Source organism: Nothobranchius furzeri, chromosome 5, assembly GCF_043380555.1.
Source record: "Nothobranchius furzeri strain GRZ-AD chromosome 5, NfurGRZ-RIMD1, whole genome shotgun sequence".
NCBI lineage: Eukaryota > Metazoa > Chordata > Actinopteri > Cyprinodontiformes > Nothobranchiidae > Nothobranchius > Nothobranchius furzeri.
The window spans coordinates 31586636-31604091 of NC_091745.1; positions in this window are offsets into that span (position 1 = coordinate 31586636).

The following is a 17456-nucleotide window of genomic DNA, read 5'->3' on the forward strand; positions in this document are numbered from 1 at the left end:
GTTTGTTTTAGTGTACTCCAATCAACAGCCCCTACAACCACTAAAAGGAATGGAGTCATTAGCACTTATGGTTTGGAAATGGCACCCAGAATTATGTTGCATGAAGCACAATTTCACATCATCTGGGTCCATTTGTGTGAAAACAAGGTCCAATCAGGCTGAAACGTTACAAGAAGGTAGAATCTATTGAGTTGTAAGTGATCTGAACGTTTCATGATGATAGCACATTCTTATAGGGGGTAAAACCATGTCCCAAAGGTCACCGGGCCTTTTGTCACTTTAAAGAAGTAGACCAGTTACACCTTTGTGGGCTTATAACTTGGCTTCTGAATGTCCTAGAGAGGTCAGGTTTGTTTTAGTGTACTCCAATCAACAGCCCCTACAACCACAAAAAGGAATGGAGTCATTAGCACTTATGGTTTGTAAATGGCACCCAGAATTATGTTGCACAATGCACAATTTCACATCATTCTGGGTCCATTTGTGTGAAAACAAGGTCCAATCAGGCTGAAACGTTACAAGAAGGTAGAATCTATTGAGTTGTAAGTGATCTGAACGTTTCATGATGATCGCACATTCCTATATGGGGTAAAACCATGTCCCAAAGGTCACCGGGCCTGGTGTCAATTTAAAGAAGTAGTCCAGTTACACCTTTGTGGGCTTATAACTTGGCTTTTGAATATCCTAGAGAGGTCAGGTTTGTTTTAGAGTACTCCAATTATCAGCCTCTATTACCTCAAAAAGGAATGGAGTCATTAGCACTTATGGTTTTTAAATGGCACCCAGAATTATGTTGCACGAAGCACAATTTCACATCATTCTGGGTTCATTTGTGTGAAAACAAGGTCCAATCAGGCTGAAACGTTACAGGAAGGTAGAATCTATTGAGTTGTAAGTGATCTGAACGTTTCATGATGATAGCACTTTCCTAAGGGGGTCAAACCATGTCCCAAAGGTCACCGGATCTGGTGTCAATTTAAAGAAGTAGTCAAGTTACACCTTTGTGGGCTTATAACTTGGCTTCTGAATTTCCTAGAGAGGTCTGGTTTGTTTTAGAGTACTCCAATTAACAGCCCCTATTACCTCAAAAAGGAATGGAGTCATTAGCACTTATGGTTTTTAAACGGCACACAGAATTATGTTGCACGAAGCACAATTTCACATCATTCTGGGTTCATTTGTGTGAAAACAAGGTCCAATCAGGCTGAAACGTTACAGGAAGGTAGAATCTATTGAGTTGTAAGAGATCTGAACATTTCATGATGATACCTCTTTCCTAAGGGGGTCAAACCATGTCCCAAAGGTCACCGGATCTGGTGTCACTTTAAAGAAGTAGTCCAGTTACACCTTTGTGGGTTTATAACTTGGCTTCTGAATATCCTAGAGAGGTCAGGTTTGATTTAGAGTACTCCAATTAACAGCCCCCATTACCCCAAAAAGGAATGGAGTCATTAGCACTTATGGTTTTTAAATGGCACCCAGAATTATGTTGCACGAAGCACAATTTCACATCATTCTGGGTTCATTTGTGTGAAAACAAGGTCCAATCAGGCTGAAACGTTACAGGAAGGTAAACTCTATTGAGTTGTAAGTGATCTGAACATTTCATGATGATAGCACTTTCCTAAGGGGGTCAAACCATGTCCCAAAGGTCACCGGATCTGGTGTCAATTTAAAGTAGTCCAGTTACACCTTTGTGGGCTTATAACTTGGCTTCTGAATGTCCTAGAGAGATCAGGTTTGTTTTAGTGTACTCCAATCAACAGCCCCTACAACCACTAAAAGGAATGGAGTCATTAGCACTTATGGTTTGGAAATGGCACCCAGAATTATGTTGCATGAAGCACAATTTCACATCATCTGGGTCCATTTGTGTGAAAACAAGGTCCAATCAGGCTGAAACGTTACAAGAAGGTAGAATCTATTGAGTTGTAAGTGATCTGAACGTTTCATGATGATAGCACATTCTTATAGGGGGTAAAACCATGTCCCAAAGGTCACCGGGCCTTTTGTCACTTTAAAGAAGTAGACCAGTTACACCTTTGTGGGCTTATAACTTGGCTTCTGAATGTCCTAGAGAGGTCAGGTTTGTTTTAGTGTACTCCAATCAACAGCCCCTACAACCACAAAAAGGAATGGAGTCATTAGCACTTATGGTTTGTAAATGGCACCCAGAATTATGTTGCACAAAGCACAATTTCACATCATTCTGGGTCCATTTGTGTGAAAACAAGGTCCAATCAGGCTGAAATGTTACAAGAAGGTAGAATCTATTGAGTTGTATGTGATCTGAACGTTTCATGATGATCGCATATTCCTATAGGGGGTCAAACCATGTCCCAAAGGTCACCGGGCCTGGTGTCACTTTAAAGAAGTAGTCCAGTTACACCTTTGTGGGCTTATAACTTGGCTTCTGAATTTCCTAGAGAGGTCTGGTTTGTTTTAGAGTACTCCAATTAACAGCCCCTATTACCTCAAAAAGGAATGGAGTCATTAGCACTTATGGTTTTTAAACGGCACACAGAATTATGTTGCACGAAGCACAATTTCACATCATTCTGGGTTCATTTGTGTGAAAACAAGGTCCAATCAGGCTGAAACGTTACAGGAAGGTAGAATCTATTGAGTTGTAAGTGATCTGAACATTTCATAATGATACCTCTTTCCTAAGGGGGTCAAACCATGTCCCAAAGGTCACCGGATCTGGTGTCAATTTAAAGAAGTAGTCAAGTTACACATTTGTGGGCTTATAACTTGGCTTCTGAATGTCCTAGAGAGGTCAGGTTTGTTTTAGAGTACTCCAATTAACAGCCCCCATTACCCCAAAAAGGAATGGAGTCATTAGCACTTATGGTTTTTAAATGGCACCCAGAATTATGTTGCACGAAGCACAATTTCACATCATTGTGGGTTCATTTGTGTGAAAACAAGGTCCAATCAGGCTGAAACGTTACAGGAAGGTAGAATATATTGAGTTGTAAGTGATCTGAAAGTTTCATGATGATAGCACTTTCCTAAGGGGGTCAAACCATGTCCCAAAGGTCACCGGGCCTGGTGTCACTTTAAAGAAGTAGTCCAGTTACACCTTTGTGGGTTTATAACTTGGCTTCTGAATATCCTAGAGAGGTCAGGTTTGATTTAGAGTACTCCAATTAACAGCCCCCATTACCCCAAAAAGGAATGGAGTCATTAGCACTTATGGTTTTTAAATGGCACCCAGAATTATGTTGCACGAAGCACAATTTCACATCATTCTGGGTTCATTTGTGTGAAAACAAGGTCCAATCAGGCTGAAACGTTACAGGAAGGTAAACTCTATTGAGTTGTAAGTGATCTGAACATTTCATGATGATAGCACTTTCCTAAGGGGGTCAAACCATGTCCCAAAGGTCACCGGATCTGGTGTCAATTTAAAGTAGTCCAGTTACACCTTTGTGGGCTTATACCTTGGCTTCTGAATGTCCTAGAGAGATCAGGTTTGTTTTAGTGTACTCCAATCAACAGCCCCTACAACCACTAAAAGGAATGGAGTCATTAGCACTTATGGTTTGGAAATGGCACCCAGAATTATGTTGCATGAAGCACAATTTCACATCATCTGGGTCCATTTGTGTGAAAACAAGGTCCAATCAGGCTGAAACGTTACAAGAAGGTAGAATCTATTGAGTTGTAAGTGATCTGAACGTTTCATGATGATAGCACATTCTTATAGGGGGTAAAACCATGTCCCAAAGGTCACCAGGCCTTTTGTCACTTTAAAGAAGTAGACCAGTTACACCTTTGTGGGCTTATAACTTGGCTTCTGAATGTCCTAGAGAGGTCAGGTTTGTTTTAGTGTACTCCAATCAACAGCCCCTACAACCACAAAAAGGAATGGAGTCATTAGCACTTATGGTTTGTAAATGGCACCCAGAATTATGTTGCACAAAGCACAATTTCACATCATTCTGGGTCCATTTGTGTGAAAACAAGGTCCAATCAGGCTGAAATGTTACAAGAAGGTAGAATCTATTGAGTTGTATGTGATCTGAATGTTTCATGATGATCGCATATTCCTATAGGGGGTCAAACCATGTCCCAAAGGTCACCGGGCCTGGTGTCACTTTAAAGAAGTAGTCCAGTTACACCTTTGTGGGCTTATAACTTGGCTTCTGAATTTCCTAGAGAGGTCTGGTTTGTTTTAGTGTACTCCAATCAACAGCCCCTACAACCACAAAAAGGAATGGAGTCATTAGCACTTATGGTTTGTAAATGGCACCCAGAATTATGTTGCACGAAGCACAATTTCACATCATCTGGGTCCATTTGTGTGAAAACAAGGTCCAATCAGGCTGAAACGTTACAAGAAGGTAGAATCTATTGAGTTGTAAGTGATCTGAACGTTTCATGATGATAGCACATTCTTATAGGGGGTAAAACCATGTCCCAAAGGTCACCGGGCCTTTTGTCACTTTAAAGAAGTAGTCCAGTCACACCTTTGTGGGCTTATAACTTGGCTTCTGAATGTCCTAGAGAGATCAGGTTTGTTTTAGTGTACTCCAATCAACAGCCCCTACAACCACTAAAAGGAATGGAGTCATTAGCACTTATGGTTTGGAAATGGCACCCAGAATTATGTTGCACGAAGCACAATTTCACATCATTCTGGGTTCATTTGTGTGAAAACAAGGTCCAATCAGGCTGAAACGTTACAAGAAGGTAGGATCTATTGAGTTGTAAGTGATCTGAACGTTTCATGATGATCGCACATTCCTATAGAGGGTCAAACCATGTCCCAAAGGTCACCGGGCCTGGTGTCACTTTAAAGAAGTAGTCCAGTCACACCTTTGTGGGCTTATAACTTGGCTTCTGAATGTCCTAGAGAGGTCAGGTTTGTTTTAGAGTACTCCAATTAACAGCCCCCATTACCCCAAAAAGGAATGGAGTCATTAGCACTTATGGTTTTTAAATGGCACCCAGAATTATGTTGCACGAAGCACAATTTCACATCATTCTGGGTCCATTTGTGTGAAAACAAGGTCCAATCAGGCTGAAACGTTACAGGAAGGTAGAATCTATTGAGTTGTAAGTGATCTGAACGTTTCATGATGATAGCACTTTCCTAAGGGGGTCAAACCATGTCCCAAAGGTCACCGGATCTGGTGTCAATTTAAAGAAGTAGTCCAGTTACACCTTTGTGGGCTTATAACTTGGCTTCTGAATGTCCTAGAGAGATCAGGTTTGTTTTAGTGTACTCCAATCAACAGCCCCTACAACCACAAAAAGGAATGGAGTCATTAGCACTTATGGTTTGGAAATAGCACCCAGAATTATGTTGCACGAAGCACAATTTCACATCATTCTGGGTCCATTTGTGTGAAAACAAGGTCCAATCAGGCTGAAACGTTACAAGAAGGTAGAATCTCTTGAGTTGTAAGTGATCTGAACGTTTCATGATGATCGCACATTCCTATATGGAGTCAAACCATGTCCCAAAGGTCACCGGGCCTGGTGTCACTTTAAAGAAGTAGTCCAGTTACACCTTTGTGGGCTTATAACTTGGCTTCTGAATATCCTAGAGAGGTCAGGTTTGTTTTAGTTTACTCCAATCAACAGCCCCTACAACCACAAAAAAGAATGGAGTCATTAACACTTATGGTTTGTAAATGGCACCCAGAATTATGTTGCACGAAGCACAATTTCACATCATTCTGGGTTCATTTGTGTGAAAACAAGGTCCAATCAGGCTGAACCTTTACAGGAAGGTAGAATCTATTGAGTTGTAAGTGATCTGAACGTTTCATGATGATAGCACTTTCCTAAGGGGGTCAAACCATGTCCCAAAGGTCACCGGATCTGGTGTCAATTTAAAGAAGTAGTCCAGTTACACATTTGTGGGCTTATAACTTGGCTTCTGAATGTCCTAGAGAGATCAGGTTTGTTTTAGTGTACTCCAATCAACAGCCCCTACAACCACAAAAAGAAATGGAGTCATTAGCACTTATGGTTTGTAAATGGCACCCAGAATTATGTTGCACGAAGCACAATTTCACATCATTCTGGGTCCATTTGTGTGAAAACAAGGTCCAATCAGGCTGAAACATTACAAGAAGGTAGAATCTATTGAGTTGTAAGTGATCTGAACGTTTCATGATGATCGCACATTCCTATATGGGGTAAAACCATGTCCCAAAGGTCACCGGGCCTGGTGTCAATTTAAAGAAGTAGTCCAGTTACACCTTTGTGGGCTTATAACTTGGCTTTTGAATATCCTAGAGAGGTCAGGTTTGTTTTAGAGTACTCCAATTAACAGCCCCTATTACCTCAAAAAGGAATGGAGTCATTAGCACTTATGGTTTTTAAATGGCACCCAGAATTATGTTGCACGAAGCACAATTTCACATCATTCTGGGTTCATTTGTGTGAAAACAAGGTCCAATCAGGCTGAAACGTTACAGGAAGGTAGAATCTATTGAGTTGTAAGTGATCTGAACGTTTCATGATGATAGCACTTTCCTAAGGGGGTCAAACCATGTCCCAAAGGTCACCGGGCCTGGTGTCACTTTAAAGAAGTAGTCCAGTTACACCTTTGTGGGTTTATACCTTGGCTTCTGAATATCCTAGAGAGGTCAGGTTTGATTTAGAGTACTCCAATTAACAGCCCCCATTACCCCAAAAAGGAATGGAGTCATTGGCACTTATGGTTTGTAAATGGCACCCAGAATTATGTTGCACAAAGCACAATTTCACATCATTCTGGGTCCATTTGTGTGAAAACAAGGTCCAATCAGGCTGAAACGTTACAGGAAGGTAAAATCTATTGAGTTGTATGTGATCTGAACGTTTCATGATGATCGCATATTCCTATAGGTGGTCAAACCATGTCCCAAAGGTCACCGGGCCTGGTGTCACTTTAAAGAAGAGGTCCAGTTACATCTTTGTGGGCTTATAACTTGGCTTCTCAATTTCCTAGAGAGGTCAGGTTTGTTTTAGTGTACTCCAATCAACAGCCCCTACAACCACAAAAAGGAATGGAGTCATTAGCACTTATGGTTTGTAAATGGCACCCAGAATTATGTTGCACGAAGCACAATTTCACATCATTCTGGGTCCATTTGTGTGAAAACAAGGTCCAATCAGGCTGAAACGTTACAAGAAGGTAGAATCTATTGAGTTGTAAGTGATCTGAACGTTTCATGATGATAGCACATTCTTATAGGGGGTAAAACCATGTCCCAAAGGTCACCGGGCCTTTTGTCACTTTAAAGAAGTAGTCCAGTTACACCTTTGTGGGCTTATAACTTGGCTTCTGAATATCCTAGAGAGGTCAGGTTTGTTTTAGTGTACTCCAATCAACAGCCCCTACAACAACAAAAAAGAATGGAGTCATTAGCACTTATGGTTTGTAAATGGCACCCAGAATTATGTTGCACGAAGCACAATTTCACATCATTCTGGGTCCATTTGTGTGAAAACAAGGTCCAATCAGGCTGAAACGTTACAAGAAGGGAGAATCTATTGAGTTGTAAGTGATCTGAACGTTTCGTGATGACCGCACATTCCTATAGAGGGTCAAACCATGTCCCAAAGGTCACCGGGCCTGGTGTCACTTTAACGAAGTAGTCCAGTTACACCTTTGTGGGCTTATAACTTGGCTTCTGAATATCCTAGAGAGGTCAGGTTTGTTTTAGAGTACTCCAATTAACAGCCCCCATTACCCCACAAAGGAATGGAGTCATTAGCACTTATGGTTTTTAAATGGCACCCAGAATTATGATGCACGAAGCACAATTTCACATCATTCTGGGTTCATTTGTGTGAAATCAAGGTCCAATCAGGCTGAAACGTTACAGGAAGGTAGAATCTATTGAGTTGTAAGTGATCTGAACGTTTCATGATGATCGCACATTCCTATAGGGGGTCAAACCATGTCCCAAAGGTCACCGGGCCTGGTGTCACTTTAACGAAGTAGTCCAGTTACACCTTTGTGGGCTTATAACTTGGCTTCTGAATATCCTAGAGAGGTCAGGTTTGTTTTAGAGTACTCCAATTAACAGCCCCCATTACCCCAAAAAGGAATGGAGTCATTAGCACTTATGGTTTTTAAATGGCACCCAGAATTATGATGCACGAAGCACAATTTCACATCATTCTGGGTTCATTTGTCTGAAAACAAGGTCCAATCAGGCTGAAACGTTACAGGAAGGTAGAATATATTGAGTTGTAAGTGATCTGAATGTTTCATGATGATAGCACTTTCCTAAGGGGGTCAAACCATGTCCCAAAGGTCACCCCTGATCTGGTGTCAATTTAAAGAAGTAGTCCAGTTACACATTTGTGGGCTTATAACTTGGCTTCTGAATGTCCTAGAGAGATCAGGTTTGTTTTAGTGTACTCCAATCAACAGCCCCTACAACCACAAAAAGAAATGGAGTCATTAGCACTTATGGTTTTTAAATGGCACCCAGAATTATGTTGCACGAAGCACAATTTCACATCATTCTGGGTTCATTTGTGTGAAAACAAGGTCCAATCAGGCTGAAACGTTACAGGAAGGTAGAATCTATTGAGTTGTAAGTGATCTGAATGTTTCATGATGATCGCACATTCCTGTATGGGGTAAAACCATGTCCCAAAGGTCACCGGGCCTGGTGTCACTTTAAAGAAGTAGTCCAGTTACACCTTCGTGGGCTTATAACTTGGCTTCTGAATGTCCTAGAGAGGTCAGGTTTGTTTTAGTGTACTCCAATCAACAGCCCCTACAACCACAAAAAGAAATGGAGTCATTAGCACTTATGGTTTGTAAATGGCACCCAGAATTATGTTGCACGAAGCACAATTTCACATCATTCTGGGATCATTTGTGTGAAAACAAGGTCCAATCAGGCTGAAACGTTACAAGAAGGTAGAATCTATTGAGTTGTAAGTGATCTGAACGTTTCATGATGATAGCACTTTCCTAAGGGGGTCAAACCATGTCCCAAAGGTCACCGGATCTGGTGTCAATTTAAAGAAGTAGTCCAGTTACACATTTGTGGGCTTATAACTTGGCTTCTGAATTTCCTAGAGAGATCAGGTTTGTTTTAATGTACTCCAATCAACAGCCCCTACAACCACAAAAAGGAATGGAGTCATTAGCACTTATGGTTTGTAAATGGCACCCAGAATTATGTTGCACGAAGCACAATTTCACATCATTCTGGGTCCATTTGTGTGAAAACAAGGTCCAATCAGGCTGAAACGTTACAAGAAGGTAGAATCTATTGAGTTGTAAGTGATCTGAACATTTCATGATGATCGCACATTTCTATAGGGGGTCAAACCATGTCCCAAAGGTCACCGGGCCTGGTGTCACTTTAACTAAGTAGTCCAGTTACACCTTTGTGGGCTTATACCTTGGCTTCTGAATATCCTAGAGAGGTCAGGTTTGTTTTAGAGTACTCCAATTAACAGCCCCCATTACCCCAAAAAGGAATGGAGTCATTAGCACTTATGGTTTGTAAATGGCACCCAGAATTATGTTGCACGAATCACAATTTCACATCATTCTGGGTCCATTTGTGTGAAAACAAGGTCCAATCAGGCTGAAACATTACAAGAAGGTAGAATCTATTGATTTGTAAGTGATCTGAACGTTTCATGATGATCGCACATTCCTATAGGGGGTAAAACCTTGTCCCAAAGGTCACCGGGCCTGGTGTCAATTTAAAGAAGTAGTCCAGTTACACCTTTGTGGGCTTATAATTTGGCTTCTGAATTTCCTAGAGAGGTCAGGTTTGTTTTAGTGTACTCCAATCAACAGCCCCTACAACCACAAAAAGGAATGGAGTCATTAGCACTTATGGTTTGTAAATGGCACCCAGAATTATGTTGCACGAAGCACAATTTCACATCATTCTGGGTCCATTTGTGTGAAAACAAGGTCCAATCAGGCTGAAACGTTACAAGAAGGTAGAATCTATTGAGTTGGAAGTGATCTGAATGTTTCATGATGATCGCACATTCCTATATGGGGTAAAACCATGTCCCAAAGGTCACCGGGCCTGGTGTCACTTTAAAGAAGTAGTCCAGTTACACCTTTGTGGGCTTATAACTTGGCTTCTGAATGTCCTAGAGAGGTCAGGTTTGTTTTAGTGTACTCCAATCAACAGCCCCCACAACCACAAAAAAGAATGGAGTCATTAGCACTTATGGTTTGTAAATGGCACCCAGAATTATGATGCACAAAGCACAATTTCACATCATTCCGGGTTCATTTGTGTGAAAACAAGGTCCAATCAGGCTGAAACGTTACAGGACGGTAGAATCTATTGAGTTGTAAGTGATCTGAATATTTCATCATGATAGCTCTTTCCTAATTGGGTCAAACCATGTCCCAAAGTTCACCGGATCTGGTGTCAATTTAAAGAAGTAGTCCAGTTACACATTTGTGGGCTTATAACTTGGCTTCTGAATGTCCTAGAGAGATCAGGTTTGTTTTAGTGTACTCCAATCAACAGCCCCTACAACCACAAAAAGAAATGGAGTCATTAGCACTTATGGTTTTTAAATGGCACCCAGAATTATGTTGCACGAAGCACAATTTCACATAATTCTGGGTTCATTTGTGTGAAAACAAGGTCCAATCAGGCTGAAACGTTACAGGAAGGTAGAATCTATTGAGTTGTAAGTGATCTGAATGTTTCATGATGATCGCACATTCCTATATGGGGTAAAACCATGTCCCAAAGGTCACCGGGCCTGGTGTCACTTTAAAGAAGTAGTCCAGTTACACCTTCGTGGGCTTATAACTTGGCTTCTGAATGTCCTAGAGAGGTCAGGTTTGTTTTAGTGTACTCCAATCAACAGCCCCTACAACCACAAAAAGAAATGGAGTCATTAGCACTTATGGTTTGTAAATGGCACCCAGAATTATGTTGCACGAAGCACAATTTCACATCATTCTGGGATCATTTGTGTGAAAACAAGGTCCAATCAGGCTGAAACGTTACAAGAAGGTAGAATCTATTGAGTTGTAAGTGATCTGAACGTTTCATGATGATAGCACTTTCCTAAGGGGGTCAAACCATGTCCCAAAGGTCACCGGATCTGGTGTCAATTTAAAGAAGTAGTCCAGTTACACATTTGTGGGCTTATAACTTGGCTTCTGAATGTCCTAGAGAGATCAGGTTTGTTTTAATGTACTCCAATCAACAGCCCCTACAACCACAAAAAGGAATGGAGTCATTAGCACTTATGGTTTGTAAATGGCACCCAGAATTATGTTGCACGAAGCACAATTTCACATCATTCTGGGTCCATTTGTGTGAAAACAAGGTCCAATCAGGCTGAAACGTTACAAGAAGGTAGAATCTATTGAGTTGTAAGTGATCTGAACATTTCATGATGATCGCACATTTCTATAGGGGGTCAAACCATGTCCCAAAGGTCACCGGGCCTGGTGTCACTTTAACTAAGTAGTCCAGTTACACCTTTGTGGGCTTATACCTTGGCTTCTGAATATCCTAGAGAGGTCAGGTTTGTTTTAGAGTACTCCAATTAACAGCCCCCATTACCCCAAAAAGGAATGGAGTCATTAGCACTTATGGTTTGTAAATGGCACCCAGAATTATGTTGCACGAATCACAATTTCACATCATTCTGGGTCCATTTGTGTGAAAACAAGGTCCAATCAGGCTGAAACATTACAAGAAGGTAGAATCTATTGAGTTGTAAGTGATCTGAACGTTTCATGATGATCGCACATTCCTATATGGGGTAAAACCATGTCCCAAAGGTCACCGGGCCTGGTGTCAATTTAAAGAAGTAGTCCAGTTACACCTTTGTGGGCTTATAATTTGGCTTCTGAATTTCCTAGAGAGGTCAGGTTTGTTTTAGTGTACTCCAATCAACAGCCCCTACAACCACAAAAAGGAATGGAGTCATTAGCACTTATGGTTTGTAAATGGCACCCAGAATTATGTTGCACGAAGCACAATTTCACATCATTCTGGGTCCATTTGTGTGAAAACAAGGTGCAATCAGGCTGAAACGTTACAAGAAGGTAGAATCTATTGAGTTGGAATCGATCTGAATGTTTCATGATGATCGCACATTCCTATATGGGGTAAAACCATGTCCCAAAGGTCACCGGGCCTGGTGTCACTTTAAAGAAGTAGTCCAGTTACACCTTTGTGGGCATATAACTTGGCTTCTGAATGTCCTAGAGAGGTCAGGTTTGTTTTAGTGTACTCCAATCAACAGCCCCCACAACCACAAAAAAGAATGGAGTCATTAGCACTTATGGTTTGTAAATGGCACCCAGAATTATGATGCACAAAGCACAATTTCACATCATTCCGGGTTCATTTGTGTGAAAACAAGGTCCAATCAGGCTGAAACGTTACAGGAAGGTAGAATCTATTGAGTTGTAAGTGATCTGAACGTTTCATGATGATAGCTCTTTCCTAAGGGGGTCAAACCATGTCCCAAAGGTCACCGGATCTGGTGTCAATTTAAAGAAGTAGTCAAGTTACACATTTGTGGGCTTATAACTTGGCTTCTGAATGTCCTAGAGAGATCAGGTTTGTTTTTGTGTACTCCAATCAACAGCCCCTACAACCACAAAAAGAAATGGAGTCATTAGCACTTATGGTTTGTAAATGGCACCCAGAATTATGTTGCACGAAGCACAATTTCACATCATTCTGGGTCCATTTGTGTGAAAACAAGGTCCAATCAGGCTGAAACATTACAAGAAGGTAGAATCTATTGAGTTGTAAGTGATCTGAACGTTTCATGATGATCGCACATTCCTATATGGGGTAAAACCATGTCGCAAAGGTCACCGGGCCTGGTGTCAATTTAAAGAAGTAGTCCAGTTACACCTTTGTGGGCTTATAACTTGGCTTTTGAATATCCTAGAGAGGTCAGGTTTGTTTTAGAGTACTCCAATTAACAGCCCCTATTACCTCAAAAAGGAATGGAGTCATTAGCACTTATGGTTTTTAAATGGCACCCAGAATTATGTTGCATGAAGCACAATTTCACATCATTGTGGGTTCATTTGTGTGAAAACAAGGTCCAATCAGGCTTAAACGTTACAGGAAGGTAGAATCTATTGAGTTGTAAGTGATCTGAACGTTTCATGATGATAGCACTTTCCTAAGGGGGTCAAACCATGTCCCAAAGGTCACCGGGCCTGGTGTCACTTTAAAGAAGTAGTCCAGTTACACCTTTGTGGGTTTATAACTTGGCTTCTGAATATCCTAGAGAGGTCAGGTTTGATTTAGAGTACTCCAATTAACAGCCCCCATTACCCCAAAAAGGAATGGAGTCATTAGCACTTATGGTTTTTAAATGGCACCCAGAATTATGTTGCACGAAGCACAATTTCACATCATTCTGGGTTCATTTGTGTGAAAACAAGGTCCAATCAGGCTGAAACGTTACAGGAAGGTAAACTCTATTGAGTTGTAAGTGATCTGAACGTTTCAGGATGATAGCACTTTCCTAAGGGGGTCAAACCATGTCCCAAAGGTCACCGGATCTGGTGTCAATTTAAAGTAGTCCAGTTACACATTTGTGGGCTTATAACTTGGCTTCTGAATGTCCTAGAGAGATCAGGTTTGTTTTAGTGTACTCCAATCAACAGCCCCTACAACCACTAAAATGAATGGAGTCATTAGCACTTATGGTTTGGAAATGGCACCCAGAATTATGTTGCACGAAGCACAATTTCACATCATCTGGGTCCATTTGTGTGAAAACAAGGTCCAATCAGACTGAAACGTTACAAGAAGGTAGAATCTATTGAGTTGTAAGTGATCTGAACGTTTCATGATGATAGCACATTCTTATAGGGGGTAAAACCATGTCCCAAAGGTCACCGGGCCTTTTGTCACTTTAAAGAAGTAGTCCAGTTACACCTTTGTGGGCTCATAACTTGGCTTCTGAATGTCCTAGAGATGTCAGGTTTGTTTTAGTGTACTCCAATCAACAGCCCCTACAACCACAAAAAGGAATGGAGTCATTAGCACTTATGGTTTGTAAATGGCACCCAGAATTATGTTGCACGAAGCACAATTTCACATCATTGTGGGTTCATTTGTGTGAAAACAAGGTCCAATCAGGCTGAAACGTTACAGGAAGGTAGAATATATTGAGTTGTAAGTGATCTGAACGTTTCATGATGATAGCACTTTCCTAAGGGGGTCAAACCATGTCCCAAAGGTCACCGGGCCTGGTGTCACTTTAAAGAAGTAGTCCAGTTACACCTTTGTGGGTTTATAACTTGGCTTCTGAATATCCTAGAGAGGTCAGGTTTGATTTAGAGTACTCCAATTAACAGCCCCCATTACCCCAAAAAGGAATGGAGTCATTAGCACTTATGGTTTTTAAATGGCACCCAGAATTATGTTGCACGAAGCACAATTTCACATCATTCTGGGTTCATTTGTGTGAAAACAAGGTCCAATCAGGCTGAAACGTTACAGGAAGGTAAACTCTATTGAGTTGTAAGTGATCTGAACGTTTCATGATGATAGCACTTTCCTAAGGGGGTCAAACCATGTCCCAAAGGTCACCGGATCTGGTGTCAATTTAAAGTAGTCCAGTTACACCTTTGTGGGCTTATAACTTGGCTTCTGAATGTCCTAGAGAGATCAGGTTTGTTTTAGTGTACTCCAATCAACAGCCCCTACAACCACTACAAGGAATGGAGTCATTAGCACTTATGGTTTGGAAATGGCACCCAGAATTATGTTGCACGAAGCACAATTTCACATCATTCTGGGTCCATTTGTGTGAAAACAAGGTCCAATCAGGCTGAAACGTTACAAGAAGGTAGAATCTATTGAGTTGTAAGTGATCTGAACGTTTCATGATGATCGCACATTCCTATAGGGGGTCAAACCATGTCCCAAAGGTCACCGGGCCTGGTGTCACTTTAAAGAAGTAGTCCAGTTACACCTTTGTGGGTTTATAACTTGGCTTCTGAATGTCCTAGAGAGGTCAGGTTTAATTTAGTGTACTCCAATCAACAGCCCCTACAACCACAAAAAGGAATGGAGTCATTAGCACTTATGGTTTGTAAATGGCACCCAGAATTATGTTGCACAAAGCACAATTCCACATCATTCTGGGTCCATTTGTGTGAAAACAAGGTCCAATCAGGCTGAAATGTTACAAGAAGGTAGAATCTATTGAGTTGTATGTGATCTGAACGTTTCATGATGATCGCATATTCCTATAGGGGGTCAAACCATGTCCCAAAGGTCACCGGGCCTGGTGTCACTTTAAAGAAGTAGTCCAGTTACACCTTTGTGGGCTTATAACTTGGCTTCTGAATGTCCTAGAGAGGTCAGGTTTGTTTTAGAGTACTCCAATTAACAGCCCCCATACCCAAAAAGGAATGGAGTCATTAGCACTTATGGTTTTTAAATGGCACCCAGAATTATGTTGCACGAAGCACAATTTCACATCATTCTGGGTCCATTTGTGTGAAAACAAGGTCCAATCAGGCTGAAACGTTACAAGAAGGTAGAATCTATTGAGTTGTAAGTGATCTGAACGTTTCATGATGATCGCACATTCCTATATGGAGTCAAACCATGTCCCAAAGGTCACCGGGCCTGGTGTCACTTTAAAGAAGTAGTCCAGTTACACCTTTGTGGGCTTATAACTTGGCTTCTGAATATCCTAGAGAGGTCAGGTTTGTTTTAGTTTACTCCAATCAACAGCCCCTACAACCACAAAAAGAATGGAGTCATTAACACTTATGGTTTGTAAATGGCACCCAGAATTATGTTGCACGAAGCACAATTTCACATCATTCTGGGTTCATTTGTGTGAAAACAAGGTCCAATCAGGCTGAACCTTTACAGGAAGGTAGAATCTATTGAGTTGTAAGTGATCTGAACGTTTCATGATGATAGCACTTTCCTAAGGGGGTCAAACCATGTCCCAAAGGTCACCGGATCTGGTGTCAATTTAAAGAAGTAGTCCAGTTACACATTTGTGGGCTTATAACTTGGCTTCTGAATGTCCTAGAGAGATCAGGTTTGTTTTAGTGTACTCCAATCAACAGCCCCTACAACCACAAAAAGAAATGGAGTCATTAGCACTTATGGTTTGTAAATGGCACCCAGAATTATGTTGCACGAAGCACAATTTCACATCATTCTGGGTCCATTTGTGTGAAAACAAGGTCCAATCAGGCTGAAACATTACAAGAAGGTAGAATCTATTGAGTTGTAAGTGATCTGAACGTTTCATGATGATCGCACATTCCTATATGGGGTAAAACCATGTCCCAAAGGTCACCGGGCCTGGTGTCAATTTAAAGTAGTCCAGTTACACCTTTGTGGGCTTATAACTTGGCTTTTGAATATCCTAGAGAGGTCAGGTTTGTTTTAGAGTACTCCAATTAACAGCCCCTACAACCACAAAAAAGATTGGAGTCATTAGCACTTATGGTTTGTAAATGGCACCCAGAATTATGTTGCACGAAGCACAATTTCACATCATTCTGGGTTCATTTGTGTGAAAACAAGGTCCAATCAGGCTGAACCTTTACAGGAAGGTAGAATCTATTGAGTTGTAAGTGATCTGAACGTTTCATGATGATAGCACTTTCCTAAGGGGGTCAAACCATGTCCCAAAGGTCACCGGATCTGGTGTCAATTTAAAGAAGTAGTCCAGTTACACATTTGTGGGCTTATAACTTGGCTTCTGAATGTCCTAGAGAGATCAGGTTTGTTTTAGTGTACTCCAATCAACAGCCCCTACAACCACAAAAAGAAATGGAGTCATTAGCACTTATGGTTTGTAAATGGCACCCAGAATTATGTTGCACGAAGCACAATTTCACATCATTCTGGGTTCATTTGTGTGAAAACAAGGTCCAATCAGGCTGAAACGTTACAGGAAGGCAGGGCTGGACTGGGACAAAAATTCAGCCCGGGCATTTTGACTGGAGACCGGCCCATCACCTGTTTTTTTTTGGAAAAGACATTAATCCTTACGCTGTTTCTGACACACACCAACGTACACTTTCTTATTGGTAGTATTTATGTATCAATCTAATAAACGTAAACCTACACCATCCTTCCTATCCTGGTATTCTAAAAAGTAGGGTTGGGGGTAACTGATTATTTTTAAAATGATTATTCTGACGATTATTTTATCGAATAGTCGACTATTCTAATGACTATTTAGATGATTAATCTAGCGATTACTTTTCTATTGCACAATTAATAAAAACCAAAAAATTCTCAAATAAATTCCTCCAAAAAATTGATAAGTTGTTACTGTAAGAGAATAAACACTACAGGCCTTCCATTTTGTATAACACTGCTTTTATTGTGTTGCGGTTGGTTATGTTCTGGTGACGTGTAGAACTTGGGAGTGCAGGCTGCTGCCTGAGAGGTGGTTGGAGACGGAGTGTCTCCATGCTGCTTTGTTTTGTTCACTTATGTGCATGAGGCAAGTGGTGTAAC